The 19,615-nt window shown below is 36.6% G+C and overlaps 1 protein-coding gene across 2 annotated transcripts in view; it reads left to right on the top strand.

Moving 5' to 3' along the window:
* Positions 1–19,615, top strand: part of AGBL4 (AGBL carboxypeptidase 4) — a 915,072-nt gene that overhangs the window by 854 nt on the left and 894,603 nt on the right. The gene's annotated exons all lie outside the window — the stretch shown is intronic.

Here is a 19,615-nt window from a genome sequence, read left to right as displayed (position 1 = left end):
TGAAGGTCATTCAGAATCCAAGGGGGTCATTCAGAATCCTATGGGTGGGAGATAAGTGTTTAAGAGGCGAGAATACTCACGAGAAGAGAGACCCAGGATCATATTCCTGAGGTGACCCCCTTGTAGATAGGGCTGTGCTTGGAGAGATAGTGACCTAAGTCTTACAGGATCATAGAAGACAGCAAGTCCTGTGTGTATGTGAGAAGGAGTTTGTCCCTAAAATGGGTGGGGGACAGAAGAACTGGATCCTCAATACAAGGGATAACTGGGTGTGTGTAGAAAAGCAGTGGTTTGGGGGAAATGAGTGGTGGTGGGTGATAGAAGTGGTATACATGATCTTGTATATGTGTCCTGATTAGGTATTTTGGTTACAAGAGTGACCCATTTGAATTATCCAGTCCTTAAGGGTTAGGGAGAGAGGTTTTGGTAAGACCATTCAGTGATTGGAACTAGAAACTATGAAACTATCAAAAATGCTTCAAGCGACCATTATCTCCCTAGACCCGCATGCTTTCCCTTTCTTTTGTGGCATCTTTGTTTCTTCCAAAAAGTAGTTCCTCTACTCATTTCATAGTTTAAGTTCTCTCATAACTTGAACACGCTTAGTATTCCTTTATTCATTCATTTACTCAATAAATTCATTCATTTACTCAATAAATAGTGAGTGCTAACTCTATGCTAGGAAACAAGTTAGGCACTGGAAACTCAGACATTCAGACAAATGTATTAATAAGTGCTCATTTGTTTCTAATTACTCTAATATGGGGTTAATGAAGTTTCTCATCTTAGACATCTCTATATACTGATGGAGTAAATTAGTGATAGGTAGTAGAGACAAAAATAGCAGTTAACATAGGCTTGCTGCATAGTAGGCATTTGATAACTATTTGTGATCCAAATGAACGGAACATTTTTTTTTATCTATATACATTTTTATGATTTAAATATTTGAATTTAGGCTATTGGAAGCTGAGGATGTAGACACAAATGTAGGGGAATATGGAAAAAAATTTTGATATTTTACAAAACAAAATTTCCTGAATTGAATACAATACAAACAGAATTGGTGAACTGATGATGGAATAAGCTCATTTAAAACTTCATTTGGCAGTGTCTGAGTCTTTAGGAAATATGGCAAAATAAATGTGACATGGGTTTTAGAATTAAACAGATAAGATTTAAAATTACAACTTTATCACTTACTGGGTAATAGTGCTTCTCTGAGCCTCAGTTTTATTCATATTTAAAATGGTGATACTAAATCTTTACTCAGTAAGGTTCTGAAGATGTACATAATTTACGTGTACAGTTAGTTATAATTTCTAACTAACTTACTGAATTAATTAATACTTTCTATTCCTTGAGACATGCAGCTTCATATATGATTAAAGAGCCTCTCTGATCATGTAACTACCCTAGGTAGTGGGGGAAAGCAACTTTATAAATGTGTATGGTTGGGACTTGCATTCTAATGTCATAAATACATTAAGAACTTAAAATACTTTTAATTAAAATTGGAAATATTATCCAAAGCAGTATTATTCTAACTTTCTGTTTTACTAATGTCATTACCAGTGTCCACCACAAGAATAGCAATGACTATGAGAGATGCGAGTAAAATGTTTGCAGCCTGATAAAAATGGTTGAAAATGTTTTGAACTTTCCTATAAAAGACTGAAAGGCCTTATCTCAGTTTAGGTATATCAGTTTTGTGGTGTCTTTGACATGAAGTTTAGTGTCACTCTTATAGAACTGGATGAAGAATCAAGTGGTTTAATGTTTATTCTTTTCTCTGAAGAAAGTGGGTCTTTTAATTTAATATAAAAGAAGTCTAAGATTTAACTTTGTAAAACAACTTTCCCCTATATTTTGAGGAGGGAATTACGATCTAAATTACTCTTTTTATTAATTCCTATAAGCTTATTTAATAAGGTCCTAAGAAAGAGGTATTTTTCTTTGTTTTACATAAACATTTGCAGAGTTAGGACTAATTTTAAATTGTGTTACACTGATTATATCTTTTCTGTCTCACTGGGAGATTTGTGTTTTGTGACTAGATTAGTAGTTTTTTTTAACTGGCTAAATTTTTTTAATTAAGGATCTCAATAGAAATCGAAGTTTTACATTTATTTTTAAAAAATCTGAAGTGTTATGTCCTCAGACAATGAGTTTTTTAACCAATTAGTAAACCAGAATATCTTCTCAAGCAAGGAGAGAATGAGTGAGAAATTTTTCTTTACTATTTGTACATCTGTACTCTCAAACAAACGGGACTACATCAAATTAAAACACTTGCACAGCAAAACAAAACAAAACAAAACAAAAAAACAAACTATCCACAAAATGAAAAGGCAATCCACTGCATGGGAGAACATATTTGCCAATAATACATTTGATAAGGCGTTAATTTTCAAAATACATAAGGAAGAACTAATAAAACACTGAGAAGACAACCCAATTAAAAAATGGGTAAAGGATCTAAATAGACACTTCTCCAAAGAGGACATTCTGATGGCCAATAGGCATGAAAAGATGTTCAGTGTCACTCCTCAAAAAGATGCAAATTAAAACCAGAAGGGTATATGACCTCATGCCCACCACGAGTGCTGGAGAGGATGTGCACTGTTGGTGGGAATTCATACTGGTGCAGCCAATGTGGAAAATAGTATGGAATTTCCTCAAATTAAAAATGGAACTGCCTTTGACCCAGTGATCCCACTTCTCGGATCCTAAGAATCTAGAAACATTAATCAGAAAGAATATGTGTACCTCTGTGTTCTATTTACAATAGCTAAGATCTGGAAACAGTACAAGTGCCTATCAGTAGATGAGTGGGTCAAAGAGTTGTGGTACATTTACACTAGGGGTGTCGAACTCAATCAGAGAAGGGGCCAAAATCTAAAATCCAGCCTAAATCGCTGGCCGAATGGTTTACTGAACAGTCATAAACTGTCATTGTGATGGAAACGCAGCGGAGTGCAGTGATGACAGCATGGTGCGGGCCACATTGCAAGGCCTGGCGGGATGGATTTGGCCCACGGGCCTTGTGTTTGACACATGTGATTTACACAAAGGAATACTACGTGACTGTATAAAAGAAGGAAATCTTTTCTTTGCAACAACATGGATGGATCTGGAGATTATTATGCTAAGCAAAACAACCCACTCAGAGAAAGACAAATATCACACAATCACACTTGTAAATGTAATCTGAAGAACAAAATAAAATTAGGAACAAAATAGGACCAGAGGCATGGATCTATGGCACACATTGATAGATCTCAGAGGGGAGGAGGATCGGAAGGATGGGAAGAGATCGACTAATGAATATATATTCATATGTGCATAGCCCATAGACACAGACAATAATGGGGTGAAGGCCTGGGGCATCAGGTGCGGGGTGGAGGGAGGCAGGGGTAGGAATGTGAGACATTAGTAATATTTTAAAAGGAGGAATTAAAAAACATTGCCGACCACCCTTGAAAACACTATCTCTGCACTTAAAACAGTGAGAATGAATTTTCTTATTGGAATAACAAAAGCACCCTTATCCTGTCCATATCTGCTTTGAACAATATATACTGTACTTTGGAACTTTAGAAGTTTCAATAAAATTGGTTTTCAAAAAGAGGGTTAAGTATTGTCAGAATAGATAAATTCCTTTGCTTCTGCTCTAGCAAGATAAATGCTCTTATATTGCTGATTTTAATTTTTTTCAAGCTCTTTATCTTTTTATGTATCAATTCAGTCTCTAAAAGAAATTAGAAATTATTAAAGTTTGTAAACTTTTAATCTCTAGCTTTCTGGATTTTTATTTTTTCTTCTCCTGATCTAGACTTTGTCTATCCTTTCATTACTGTGGTTAAGTAGAAGACATTGGCCTATAGAATAAATCCTAGATCTTTGGTTCCTTCTGCCTTCCATTTAAAAACACACACACACCATTTTCCCTCTTTTTATTACTCAGGTGTTACCTGTTTGGTAGGCCAATAGAAATCTCTGGTTCTTAAGTATTTCAGGTCTAAAGTGGATATGCTGCTTACTACTACTGCCAACTATCTTGAGTATTATAAATATTTAATGCTAAAGAGAATAGTCTAGGAAATATAATTTAAAAAATACCTATGTATATGGAATTTTCTAAAAATCAAGTTTGACTTTTAAATACCTCAGGGTTTTAAAAATGATAAATAAGGGCTTAAAATCCATTTTCCCCCCAATATTAGTTTTCTAAATCTAAGAAAACTGCTTCTGATGAAAAATAAAGTAATCATGGATGGGAATCACCAAGTTTCTTAATTCTGATGCTATATTTATAAAGCAAGTGTTATAAAGTTTTAATTAGTCATAAATATAAATATGTGTGGCATTTAAATAAATATTTCAAACTGTTTAAGCTTTATTTGAACCATACTTATCAAATTCTTACATATATTCAAGTTTCAATCACATTTCTAATCTACAGCTTTTCTAATTTTGCACATTTACCATTACAAGTTTATAAGTACAGCCAGTCCCACAGTTGTCAAGCCATGCCAGGCAGGGGACGTAGCCTCAGGTCCCTGGCTTGGCACCAGGATGGGGGGCTGGCCTGAGGTCCAGCAGCCCAGACCGGGGCAGGGCATGTGCCTTGTGGGGGACACAGTCTAAGATCCTCTGTCAAGCCCCTCTAGGTCAGGGGCATGGTCTGAGGTCCCCTGTCAAGCCCTGCCAGATTGGGGGGGCGGTGTTTGCGCAGCCTCAGGTCCCCGTCAAGCCCTGCTTTGGGGGGGCTAATATGTAGCCTGAGCTCCCCTGACCCAGCACTGGTGGTGCACCTTGAGGTCCCCTGTCAAGCCCTGCCGGTTGTGTGGGTGTGTGTGTGTGAGGCATGAAATCCCTTTTTAAGCCCTAAGCGGGCAGGGGAGGGCATAGCCTCAGGTTCCTGCTAATTGCTCCTTAAGGCTCCTATTGGGAACTTGGCCTCAGCTGTGGGTGCAGCCATCTTTGTGATGGATTGATGGTCAATTAGCATAATCCCTCTTTATTAGATAGGATTAATTTCAAGTATACAGCATATTGGTTAGACCAGTGGCTCGCCAGCAACATGTGGCTCTTTGGCCCCTACAATGTGGCTCCTCCACAAAACACCATGTGTGGGTGTGCACGTACAATGTGATTGAAACTTCATGGCCCTGTGTAGAAGTCAGTTTTTGGCCTGGGCGAGTCTATTTTGAAGAAGTGGTGTTAGAACACTAAAGGGGCCAAAGAGCCACATGTGGCTTGCGAGCTGTGGCTTGCTGACCACTGGGTTAGACAATCATATACTTTATAAAGTGTTCCCCCATTATTTCCAGTATCTACCTGGCATATATAGTTATTACCATATTATTAACTATATTCCCTATGCTGAACTTTACTTCCCCATGACTATTTTGCAACTACCAATTTATATTTCTTTTAAAAAAATCTTTATTGTTGAGATTATTACAGATGTCCCTCTTTTTTCCTCCCATTCTCCCTCTCCACACAGTTCCCACCCACCCCAGGCCTTCGCCACCCTATTGTCTGGGTCCATAGGTAATGTATATATGCATATAAGATATCTGTTTAATCTTCATATTTTAGGATTTTTTTCTCTTTTTCCTTTTCTGGTTGAGTGTGTTTTGCTTCCTCATATTTCAAATTATTGATTAGATTCTCAGAATCCTCTACTGTTGAATCCCTGTATGCTATTCTTTATTTCAGTCAGTGAATGCTTAATTTTTTTGTTGTTGAGATTTCTAGAAGATTCTTGAGTAACCTTATAAACACAGTTTTGAACTCTATGTCCAGTAGTTTGCTTTCTTCCATTTCTTTCATTTGTGACATGTTTCTTTGCCTCCACATTTTGGCTGCCTCCTTGTGTTTGTTTTTATGCATTGGGTAGAGTTGCTATGTTTCTTTGAGTTGGTAGAGTGGCCTTGTGTAGGGCCTAGTGGCTCAGTAATCTGACCTGGGATCTCTAGGTGCACCCCTTTGTGGGCTGTGAGCACAGTTTTGTAGTTAAGACTTGATTGCTGTTGGTATCACTGAGATAAATTGACTTCCAGGCCCTTTGGCTGTGAGAACCAGTTATGACTACAGTGGAAGAGCTGCTGTGCAGAAGATACCCCTATGGAGCAGGACTTGCTTCAGTGGGGCTTTGGTGCTCACTGACTCTGCCCCTTGAGTGTGTCGCTCATAGATGTGTAGATTGTAATCTGCTATGTTCTGACACTGACCACTGGGTACACTGGCTCTTTGGTCTCCAGGGAGGTGCAAAGTCAGCTACTGCCTAGGGCAACCCAGCTGGAGCTATAGAGAGATTTGCAAATTCCTCCTTTTTGTATTGGGTATGGAAGTGCCCAGGTGAGGCCCAGCTATGAAGCAAGGCAGGCTAGTGCTGGTGCTGGGTCTTGGGCCTTTTATTGATAGGGTTGGGGCTCCCTGACCCTGCTGCAGTTTGGTTTGAGAGATTTTAGCCTGAGCAGGGACAGGCCATCCATATGCAAAAGTGGGTATACACAGCTAAGGTGGGGCTGTAAATTGGATGAGCCAGAGTCTTAGGGAATCACCAGGGCATAACAAACAGAAATGGCTGGCAGTCAGCCCTGCGACTGGGGAGGTCCTGTCATCAGAACAATGATCCCTGTGATCACCCCTGTCTGTGAGAAAGCTGCTCCCAAATTCCTGCTCTGATGCCATACAATCCATTTTCTCATGATGTGTGTCTGTGTCCCCTAGAGCCTTGTCCTGGTGCTGGAGCTCAGAGGAAGCAGAACCTTGTAAGTTCAGTTTGTGGTATAGGTCTTTTAAGAGGAATAGCTGGGTCTCCAGCAGCCTCCATGTTACAGAGCTCCTATCTGCATTGGGTTTTATAGCCTGAAATCCTTACTGCTCATAGGGACTTCGTTTCCTAGCTTTGGGGTCTGGTGTGGGGCTGGGGACCCCTTGCTCCTCTGGGCAACCTCTTCAGAGAGGTTCTCCCTCCTGATTAAAAAAGTGGCACATGTGGGTACCTGACCAGCCTCTGCACCTCCTGTCAGTCTCAGTTTGCTTTCTTCCTTACTTCTCTAGTTGTAGGACTTCATTCAGCCAGTTTTCCAGCGGTACTGGATGTTGGTTGTTCTGTATCTATGCCACTTACTTCCTTCTCCTTGAATTTCTTCATTTAAAAAAAAAAAATTTATCCTCCTTGGAGGATTCCATTTAGAGAAAGTGGAAGAGAGTGGGAAAGACAGAGGGAGACACCGATGTGAGAGAGACACATCCATTGATTGCCTTCTGTGCAAGCCCCGATCAGGGTCCAGGTTAAGGAGAACCCTGCAACTGAGGTACATGTCCTTGACTGGATTCGGCCATGGGACCCTTTTGTTCACAGGCCGAGGCTCTATCTACTGAGCTAAACCAGCTAAGGCATCCATGAACTTATTTTTAAAGAGCAAAATTATGGACATATAGCTTTTTTATTTTTATTTTTAAATCAACAAAGCAACATCTCTTGATTTAAAACAAAGGGGAATTCGTCAGATAAATACCCAGAAATGGAATTGCTAAGTCATAGGGTAGTTCTGTTTTTAGTTTTTTGAGGAACCTTCATACTGTGTTCCATAGTGGCTGCATCACTTTATAATCCTATCAGTGGTACATGAGGGTTCCCTTTTCTCCACATCTGGCCATCACTTGTTTGTTGACTTATGGACAGTATCCATTCTTATAGATGTGAAGTGATTTCTCATTGTCATTTTAATTTACATCTTCCTGATGATTAGCATCTTTTCATATATCTATTGGTCATCTTTTTGTTGTATTTGGAGAAATGTCTATTCATGTCCTCTCCCCATTTTTAAATCTGATTGTTTGAATTTTTTTGGCATTAAGTTATATGAACTCTTTATTTATTTTGGATAATTAACCCCTTATCAGATTTATCATTGGTGAGTATGTTCTTTCAGTAAGTTGTCTTTTCATTTTGTTGATGGTTTTTTTTACTTAGGCAAAAATGGTTTGGTTTCATGTAGTCCATTTTTTAAAAAAAATTTTTTCTTTTGTTTCCCTTGCCTGAGGAGACAAAAAATATTGCTAAGAGTGATGTCAAAAAGAGTTTTGGATATTTATCCAAAGAAATCTAGAACACTAATTTGAAAACATTTATGCACCTCTATATTAATAGTAGCCTTATTTACAGTAGCCAATATATGAGAACAACCTAAGTTGCTTTCATGAAGAAGATGTGGTGCATATGTATAATGGAATATGACTCAGCTATGAAGAAGAATCAAATCTTCTCATTTGTGACATGGATAGACCTAAAGAATATTATGCTAAGTGAAATAAGGAAGTGATAAATACTACTTGATTTCACTTATATGTAGAATCTAAAAAATAAACAAATTAAACATAAACAAACTCATAGATACAGAAAACAAATTGATGATTACCAGATGGGAGGGGTTGGGAACTTGGGTGAAAAAGATGAGAGGGGGTAGGAAGCACAAATTGCCAGTTATAAAAATTGTCATGGGAATGTAAAGTACTGCATAGGGAATATAGTCAATAATATTGTAATAACTGTGTGTGGTGCCAGGTGGGTACTAGACTTATCAAGGCAATAAGTTCATAAGGTACATAAATGTCTCATTTCTATGTTGTACGCCTGAAACTAATATAATGTCAGCAGTAACTGAAAAATACATTTAACAAGATGACAGAAATACCAGTATAGGCCTAGGTTAAGCTGTGAAAACCACTTATCTGTGTGACATACCTGTCTGGGCCTTGTCCCCTCATTGTTCCTGATTGCCCTGATAATGCTCTAATAGTGATATCCCATCAGAGCCTTTTCTCCCTGGGCAGGGCATCAAGATGCAGATCAGCCTTCTTTACATTTAAAATGAGCATATGTTGCCTCCTCTTTTCTTAATGCTCTGCCACATACTGGTTTTTGAGAAATTAATCCATTAGTTTATGTAGATATAAAATCATCTATTATTTCCTTCAGCCTACTTGGGAACTGAGGCAGTGCATTTACACTGGACTCAGTTGAGGATTTGAGTGGAAGCAGTCAGGCTGTGTGATCTTGGGCATATATGGAAGTTCTCTGAGTCTCGTTTTTTCTTACAATATATGGTATACATACTAGTTTATTTCTATCATTAATTGTGTAGCACTATATGTATGTAAGGTATTAAGGCATTTTTTTGTGATGTTATTTGGGTACTTAGCTTACTCTGCTGTCTTTAAGTACATAGCACAAAATACAGTCTGGTACTAATACCAATTCTCTTGTAGTTACTACTCTTGTAGAACTGAGATTGAGTTTAGAAAAAACTGTGATTGAAGTGATTTTTATATCTGTAGACACGTTTTTTTCTCAAATGTTCCTTGAGTTGTTCTGGTAATGTATGATGATCTTAGATGTATTTGATTTAGAACTACTTATGTTAGTGAAACTAGTCAGAGGAAGCAAAGCCATTATGAGTGGAATTCTAGCAAAGACTTGGATCATTTTTCCTTTTGCTTCATACAGGCAGGCTTTTCTATTTAAAAATTAACTTAAGTGATATAATGTATAGAATATTGAGCATAGTTAACAATATTGTATCATATATTTGAAAGTTACTAAGAGAATAGGTCTTAAAACTTATCATAAGGAAAACATTTTGTAACTTTGTGTGGTGATGGATGTTAATCAAACATATGGTAGTCATTTCACAGTATATACACATATGTCAAATTATTTTGTTGTACACCTAAACTAATATGATGTTAAAGGCCAGTTATATCTCAATTAAAATAAAACTCCAAACAAAATAGTAACATCAACATATTTTCATTTTGCCAGGAAAGCTCTATATCATTGAGGGATAAAGGTTTATGCTAGTGAGGACTTTTCTCTGTCGTAGCTCCGCAAAGTTCTGGGAAAGGGAAAATGCCTAAGGAGAAAATTGACTAAATGGCCTTTCAGTTCTATTATTTCCTCCTTCCCTTCAGAGTAATACAATGAAACTTGCCTGTGGATGTCTCAGATAGTATTCTTAGAAAAGACTAGATAAATGGGCAGATAAAAACTTGATTCAATTGCATTCTTAATTAAAGAGTAATTAGAAAACAAATCCAAGCTATTTTTATTTTTTCTGGGTTTTATAGTTCTAAACTGTTTAAAATAAGCTTCAAGTTGTTCAAAGGTAGACATATTTTTGTATTTTCTCTAAATATATTAATAAAATTGGTGACGTACTGTTTTAAATAAGCTAAATATGCATATAGCAGAGGACTATATTTCTTTCCTGTGAGTCTTCATATATACTTTTATTACCTTAAATAAATGGCCAAAAATTACTTCCGTGAAATAAAGGATTAAAAGGCTAAATATAGCTCAATTTTATTATTTTTTTTAAAAAGGTTAATTATTTTGATTATATGTATACACGTATTTTTAGTTATTTGTATGGTAAAAAGCATGAACTCGAGATAGTTTGCCTGAGTTCAAATTCTGACTATTTACCTATGATTATTTAACAACTAACTGAGTTAATACCTGCAAAGTACTTAGTATAGTGCTAAAGATATAGTACAGTTTATGAGTATTTGTTAAACACATTTAAAAAGTTGTATTGTGCCCTAACCAGTTTGGCTCAGTGGATTGAGGCCTGCGGACTCAAGGGTCCCAGGTTAGTTTCCTATTAAGGGCATGCACTTTAGTTGCAGGCACATACCCAGTTTCTCTCTCATTGGTGTTTCCAACTCTGTCCCTCTCTCTTCCTCTCTATAAAAAATCAATAAAACATATTTTAAAAAAGTTGTATTGTGAGAAATTAGATGACTTTCAAGTTCATAGTACTTGTATAGTATTTGAACAGGGTATGAGCTCAATGAACATTTTTGGATTTGTGGTTACCTTACACAGTATATGTATATGGCATATTTTAGATGAATAACTCCAAACACAAAAATGCATACCATTATTTTATTTGTTATATTGCTATTTTAGATAGCTTCTTACATTTTCTAGAAGCATTGAAAAATATATTTGATTTGTTTTCTGAATACTGATAACAGGTCGCTTGAATCTCTTCTCTAAAGATATGTCAGCGCGGCCACCTAATTATTAAAAACTGTTGAATTGATTTGTCTTTAGGAAGAACTATTTTAGATAGTTCAGCTCTTATTATCATAATGCTAATATAAAAGTGTAACAATACCAAAGCTCTTTGGCTTATTTCTTAGAAAATGACATAAATAATTTCAAAACTCTTATGATTGAAACTGTTTTTCGCCTCTTCTTGACATTTGTGGATAAATTAGTGTTACTCTAATAACTTGGCATGTAGTACGAATAAAACACTGCAAAGTGATAAATATAGTTGACAATCATAGTTAGTATGTGCCAATATGTTTTATAAATCTGTTTTTCCTCCTAGGGCACAGAGATCATTTCCTTCAGCAGCAGGGAAGTGGTTTCCTAAAGGAATACATGACTCACCCATCAAATCTTTTGTAGACTTTGGGGGATAGATGATATTAGGTAGGCATCCCAGTTATCACACAAACATTTTCTCACAAAGAGAGATGAGAAGAAAAAGGAAGGTTATAATTTGGAATAATAGATAACTGATGGTATGAGATATGTTAGTATTTAGAGTAGCATATAAAGAATATAGGTTATTTTTTGTTTTGTTTACTATAGACATTAGTACCTCAGAAGTAAGTTATTTCATTTAGTTTAGTAAAAAATTTCTGTGACTTTAGGCATCAATAAGAAAGATTAGCAAAATACTTGGTTTTAAAGGAATGTAGTATTAAATAAAAATGTGACAAATTGATGCGAAACATTTTCAGAATGAACCTACCACACAAGACCTGGACCTATCTAAACTCTCATGCACTGCTGGTAGTAGTACAAACTGTACAACCACTTGGAAAAGCAGTTGGCAGCATCTATTTAAATTGGGTATATACAGGCACACCCTATAACACACTGTTAGGAACATGCCCTTCCCTCAAATGTTTATGTTGTGCACCAAAAGACACGTTCAAGAATGATGATAGCGCCAAAACCGGTTTGGTTTGGCTAAGAGCATCGGTCTGTGGACTGAAAGGTCCCAGATTCGATTCCGGTCAAGGGCATGTACATTGGTTGCGGGCACATCCTCGGTAGGGGGTGTGCAAGAGGCAGCTGGTCGATGTTTCTCTCTCATCGACGTTTCTAGCTCTTTATCTCTCTCCCTTCCTCCTCTCTGTAAAATATCAATAAAATATATTTTTTTAAAAAGAATGATGATAGCAGTATTATTTGTAATAGCTGAAAATTATAGCAACTTAAATGTCCATCAACAATAGAATTGCTGGGTAAATTGTTATTTATTACTACAATTGAATAATCTACAGCCATGAGAATAAATGGACCACAGCAGAAATCAATATAAAATAATATATGTCATATGACATATTTTATATTAAATATAAAATAATATATGTCATATGATTTTATTAATATAATGTCCAGTAACAGTAAAAGTTACTTTATAGTGTTAGAAGTCAAGACAGAATTTATTTTGGGGGAAGAGTAGGAGATAATGATTGGGAAGGGGCAGTCTGATGACTTTGGGGTTCTGGAAATGTTCTGTTTTCTGATGTGGGTAGTAGTTATGCAAGTGTGTTCATTGTGTTAATATATTGGTCTTCAGACTTATGATTTGTGTACTTTTCTGTATGTATGTTATACTAGAAAAAAAGAATTTAAAAAATTAATCTGTCCCAGGATTATTCTGATCTGTAATAGTAGCTGGAACCTATAATAATAAAAGTGTAATATGCTGACAACTTTCTGGTTGAAGCTGGGACTGTGGGGGAAGCCCAGGTCCGGTGCCTGCCGGTGGCTTGAGGGAAGCCCAGGTCCTGGGTGCCAGAGGGAAACTGGTGCTGGCAGCTGGGGGGAAGGAAGGCCTAGTTTTGCACAAATTTCTTGCATCGGGCCTCTAGTATCCTTAATAAAAGAATAGTACAATATAATTTAAAAAACATTATAATAGGAGAAATTAGTCTCTCTCTCTCTCTCTCTCTCTCTCTCTCTCTCTCTCTCTCTCTCTTTCTCTCTCTCTCTCTCTTTCTCTCTTTTCTCTCTCTCTTCATAAGAACCTTGCTACTTTCTAGTTTGGGAAAAAAATTTTTTTTCTCTTTAAACTTCAGGTACTTAACTATAAATAGAGAAATAGTATTTCTGAGGATCAACAACAGCATGGTTGACTTTAAAGTGTTACAAAATACTAGAGGCCTGTTGCATGATATTTGTGCAAGAATAGATCTTCCTTCCTGTCTTTACTCACAGCTGCCCTGAAGCCATCAAGTCCCAGCTCCTGGTCCCCCTGGGAACTAGCAAGTCCCTGCTCCCAGCCCGCCCAGTAGCTGGCAAGTCCTCGCTTCTGTTCAGAGCACTACTCCTGTAGCTCCCTTCTCTGCCCCCTCTCTACCTCATAGCAGGCGTTTCACCCATCTTGGCCACTTCATGCCTGTGTATGCAAATTAACCCACCATCTTTGTTGGATTAATTTGCATACTCACTCTGATTGGCTGTGGGCATAGCCGAGGTATGGTCAGTTTACATGTTTTGTCTATTATTAGGTAGGATGGTATAATTGCTACTGTTCTTATTAAGTGAATCAAAGAAGTCATTATAGGGTCATTACATTCAAAGAGCTAAACAGCTATAGGTAAGAAGAGATACTTGGAGCAAGCAATCACATGTGGAAAGCTGAGCAGCAAACCCTAAGTTGTTAAAGGGTATGCTGAAAGACCTCTCTCTACTACTGGCTCCTTCCTTATGGTATGTAAGCATTCTTATAAATGTCTGTCATCTATAGAACCACAAATTCTTTCCTCAAACAAGTATTCCCTTTAGCTGTTGCTTCATAGTGAAGCCTTTTGAAACAGTTTATACAGTATCCCCTTTATCCGCAGAAGATATATTCTAAAATTCCCAGTGAATGCCAGAAACCGCAGATAGTACCAAATCTTCTATATACTATGTTTTTCCTAGACATACATACCTATGATAAAATTTAATTTACAAATGAAGCACACTGAGAGATTAGCAACAATAATGAATAATAAAGTAGAACAATTATATCAACATACTGATAAAACTTACGTTAATGTGTTCTCTGTCTCTCTAAATATCTAAGAACTAATCTGTAACTGAGAGGCCTACTGAGTGACTAATGGATGGGTAGTGTATACAGCATGGATAGACTGGAACAAGGGATGATTCACATCCTGGTGGGATGGAGGGGTACCATGTTAGATTTCATCATGCTACTCAGGATGGTGCACAATTTAAAACTTACTTAGTGTTTATTCCTGGAATTTTTCATTTAATAGTTTCAGACTGCAGTTGACTGTGGTTAACTGAAACCATGGAAATCAAAACCATGTACAAGGGGGGAACTACTGTATTTGTGATTTCTTTTTTATCACTTCACTTCCTCAACTCACCATCCAAGTTCTGCCCCATCACTGTAAGGAAAATGGACTCTCTAAGGTCAGTAATTGCATCCTAATTGCTAAACTCCAAGTTTCTTAGGCCCTTTCTATTCTATCTTTTAATAATTTTCTTTTGGCTTCAATAACATGTCTTTTCTAAGCACATAGGACTCTAGGCGGGCAAGAAATGCTAGTTGAAAGATAGAATGAGTGATTTTAGGTGACATTTATTTTCATGTGCTTTCTTAGTCTTATTGACTCCTACTTATTTATCATCGTGTTGCCAGGATTCTACTGCTATATATCCCCTTCTTTCTTTTAAAAATTATATTTTTATCGATTTCAGAAAGGAGGAGGAGGAGGAGAGAGAGAGAGAGAGAGAAAGAGATAGATAGATAAATAGATAGATAGAGAAAGAGAGAGAGAGAAACATAAATGATGAGAGAGAATCATTGATTGTCTGTTTCCTACATGCCCCACACTGGGGATGGAACTCGCAACCCTGGGTTTGTGCTCTGACTACAACCTCTTGATTCATATGTTGATGCACAACCATTGAACCACACTGGCTGGGCTATGTCCTCTCCTTGCATAATCTTATCAAACCCATAGTTTTAATCTTATGTTTTTATCTGCACAGTAATTATTCCACCCTAGACTTTCTTCTGAGCCCTATACTCATATCCAAATGGGCTTTGTCTTTTGACTCGTCTATTTTTATAATGTCCTTCTCTTGTTTCATTTATGCAATATCCTGTTGTGTGGTCTCATTACACACACAAAAATGGGTGTATACAAATATATACAGGGTGTCCCCAAAACATGTATACACACTTTAACAGCTGATAACTCACTCAATTTTTACCCCTTTTCAGGTTTAACTGATTTGAAATAACGGGTGAAGCCAGACTTAGCATTAAACAATGAAAATTTATCCTAAAATGCCACTAGACTTTTTTATGGTGTTACATAAAAGATAAAGTTTACAGGACAAAACCGGAAACAGTTGATGAATTGAACACAAATATTAAATGAAATGATTCTTGATGTTTGTGATTCCATTGTTTCACATTATCAGCAGTGCCTGGACCCATACAGTGATAAGTTTGAAAACAGGCATTGACAAAACAAATTATTCATTTCTGTAGATTCTTTTAAAATTTGAAAATGAACTGTGTATTAATAAACACTGACTTTACAATCATTCAAAGTATGTATACATTTTTTTGGGACACCCTATATGTATAATGAGCATTTCTGTAATTACTGTATTGTGTTTATTTCTCTGTATTCTTCTTTCTCCCTTTTATTTATTTTTATTTTTGTGTGAGAGATTTCCCAGTAATGTCTGGTAGTGATCTCTGACTGCACTAAAAAGCTGATTGGAATTTTTGTGTTTGTAAAACTTATTTGACTGGAGAGAGGATGATTAGGCTGGGTCATTCTCTGGAGACCTTCTACTGTTAGTATTCATAGATTCTCTTTGACAAGTAGTTTTTTTCTTCGAAAAGAATGATTTAATTTTCCTCCTAAAAGAGAAGAGCTGGGCTGCAAGAATTCTTGTTAGTGGGCGAGGGAAGAGGGCCAGAAAACTTAAGATTTAGTGGATAGACTTTCACTTAATCTTCTCAATTTCAATAAAGTTTCCCCACTTTTAGTATTGGCTGGTGTTTAATTCCAAAGTCCTCTTTTAGTAAACATTAATGTGTCTCAAATATTTCTAGTTCTCCTATCTTAGAAGTTAAATGTGTCCATGTGATATGCTTCGGCTAATGAAAAACAAATAGAGTTGATGTGAATCACTTCTGAGCAGAAGCATTTCATTGGTGTGTGGGATTCACTCTTACCATGGCAATTATGTGATGTGTACCTGGTGAAATGACCAGCATGTGGAGGATAGCTTCCCTATATGAAAGAGAGGGAATATGCTAATTGACTGCCACACCCTCACAAGATGGTGGTGCCCACAGCCACAAGATTGCAGTGCCCAGTGCCTCAAGCCTGCCTCATCCAGCCGGAGTCCCCAGTCCCCTCAGCCCCATGGCGGGGTGGGGGGGAGGTGAGGGGGCGAGGGGCGTGGCAGGTGCCTTGTGCTTCATCCAGCCAGAGTCTCCCAGTCCCTTCAGCCCAACCTCATCCAGCCTCAGGCCCCCTAGTCCTCTCATTCTTGCCTCATCCAGTCAGAGTCCCCCAGTCCCTTCAGCCCCACCTCACCCAGTCCACCCTCATCCAGCCTCAATCCCCCAGTAATTGGGGGTGATTGGGCTGGCAGGGGAGGGAAGTTGGAGGCAATTGGCCTGGCAGGGGAGCAATTAGGCATCAATCAGGCCGGCAGGGGAGCCATTAGGGGGCTATTAGGTTGGCAGGCAGAGTGGTTAGGGCAATAAGGCAGGCAGCCAGGCGAGTGGTTAGTTCCTGGATTGCGAGAGGGATGTCCTATAGGATTGGGCCTAATTGGCAGTTGGACATCCCCTGAGAGGTCCCAGATTGGAGACAGTGCAGGCTGGTCTGAGGGACCCCCCGCCCTTCCTCCCCCGTTCATGCATGGATTTTGTGCACCAAGCCTCTAGTCTAAATAAGAATAAAATGTACCAATTTATTGAGGTTTGGTGATTGTGTAGTATGCCCTGGCAAATGTATTAAAGCTTTAGAAAGCTTAAATGATCATTTGCCAAGATGGGAGAAGGGCAGTTTCCTGACTGTGTGGGGGTGAGGGAGGTGTTCTGAAGAATAAAATTTTCTCAGTTTGTCAACCAGCCCCCCTGCTTTTAGCTTTACCTGCACTTCCATTTTCAGAGGGATTCTGCATTTTTATAGTGAGAATCAGTATGCTCTGGGCTTTGCTCTCCTGCCACCATAGATTTGAGCTTTCTTTGTTCTTTTTAGTTGCCATTTGTCTGTTAACTTTTCAGCTTCCAAAATTTTATTGCTGTTACCTCCTCTTCCAACCCTCCCCCAACTGTGGGTTTATCATTTTTAATTTTTTTCATTCCTGTCATTTTAGTGAAGTTTTCAGAAGGGAGCTGTGATAAATAACAGTGTTTAATATACCACATTTAACAAAAGGATGGATTAATGTTAACTTGGTCAGGTTATTTCATATCTGTGGTCTTTATTTATCTATGATCTTTAGTTTGCTTATTTGTGATTAATAAATTATTTAGATGATCAACAGGCTCTCTTTTACTTTAAAAATTGCAGTGTTCTTGTTTTTATTCTTTGGTAGAGTATGGACAATAAATGAAACAAAACATCTATTTAATATTTTGAGTACCCTAAACATTTTATGCATTATCACAAATAAAACTTCCCTCATTAACAATAAACACTGTTTATGATAGTTTATAAATACCTTGAAGTATAGAATATGATATTTATTTTATTCATTTATTGAGTAATATTTGCTTCTTATATGTATTCTTTTACACTAAATAAATACTTAATATGGTGTCATATTGACTGATTTAGGAATTTTCTCCCTAATCCTCTGATAGTTAGTATATGACTTTCAAGTTTTCAGGAGAACATGGCATTAGAGTCTTGTTGTTGACATATTCCTAGTAATTTGTTTACAATGAGACTTATGTTCTCATCAAGTTTTAAAACAGGATTTTTTGAGATTCAAAATATTTCTCATTTAAAATTTGATATCTACTTATATTTAATGTAAAAGCACCATCAAGGACTCTATTGAAAGTACAATTTTTATGATTTTAAAAGTATTTGAATTTCATTTTCTGTTCATTTGCTTTAGAATAATTCTTGTGATTCAAGGAATGGGAGTACTGGTGATATGCATACTGCAAAACCAAGTTCCATAAATGATCTGTGGTTATACTGCAATATTTAAAAGCATTTTCTTTGTCAATTTCTATAAATATCAAAATAATTGAAAAATATTCATTATCAAAGTAGGTGTTTAAAGTATTAGTAAATTTTAATTTTACTAAATTTTATGTAGTTTTTTGGGAACTACTTAATCTTGAATATATCTTATGATTTACTATTTTTTAGATTCTTTTCTCTTTAAAAATTATAATATTAAAGAACATCTAAGTAGTTTATATAACACTTAATAAAAATACTTACAATAACAAGTACACCTGACATAAGTAGTCTTGATATCAGATAAAAGTGAGTTCTTAGAAACATTACTACTTGACCTGTCAGGAGAAGTATAGGGCACACTTGAGAATAGCCTCTTAGCCTTGAGCTGTTAATGTGTCCTGGAATCAGACAGTGTTTTATAGAGGGTATGGAGAGTATCAGTATACTTGGTGGGCTAGTTAAGAGAAGAGCAGTTTTTATAAAGCTTGTATTTATACTTGCAAAAGAATTGAAAGCAGGATACTGGATATTTTCATGTCTATCTTCACAGCAGCCTTATTCACAATAGCCAAGAAGTGAAATCAGCCTAAATGTCTTTCAGTGGATGAATGGATAAACAAAATGTGGTGAATATTTACAATAGAATATTATTCAGTCTTGAAAAAGGAGTCATGTCACATGTTATAGCATGAATGAACCTTGAGTAATTATTTTAAGTGAAAAAGCAAGTTACAGAAAGACTAATCATTTAGGATGCATCACATACATTATGTAAAAATTCAAATAATATAGAAAATATGAAAGAAAACCACCTGTAAATAAATTTTCTTTAATATAACTACTATTGATATTTTGGTATATATACTTTACTCAAGCATCTGGTGTGTATGTGTGTTTGTGTATAAACAGTGTATATTTTATTTATGACTTACCTAAAATGAGGCATGCATAATCTCTTATAACCAGGTATAAGAAAACACAGCTGTTTATTATGGAAATTTTTCCATATTTTCACATTATCATTACATTTTATGATTGAGTACAATATATTATAGATACACTGTAATTTATTTAATTTCCTCCTGTTGATGGGCATTTAGATTTTAGTTGTGCCCATTATAAATAATACTGAAATAAAATTATTTTTGCTCATCTTTGACAAGAAAATAGTGGAATAGTATCTTTGAAGTTCTGGAAGAAAATATTTTCAACCTGCAATTCTCTGTCCAGATAAACTTTCAGTTAATGTAAGGATACCTAGATTAAGGTCTGTTCAGAGATGTAGCAAGTCAGAATTTGTATCTCT

The sequence above is a fragment of the Pipistrellus kuhlii genome, unplaced genomic scaffold (genome assembly GCF_014108245.1).
Source record: "Pipistrellus kuhlii isolate mPipKuh1 unplaced genomic scaffold, mPipKuh1.p scaffold_m20_p_2, whole genome shotgun sequence".
Classification (NCBI taxonomy): Eukaryota; Metazoa; Chordata; class Mammalia; order Chiroptera; family Vespertilionidae; genus Pipistrellus; species Pipistrellus kuhlii.
The sequence above is the reverse complement of the archived record's forward strand: the minus strand, read 5'-3'. Positions and strand labels throughout refer to the sequence as shown.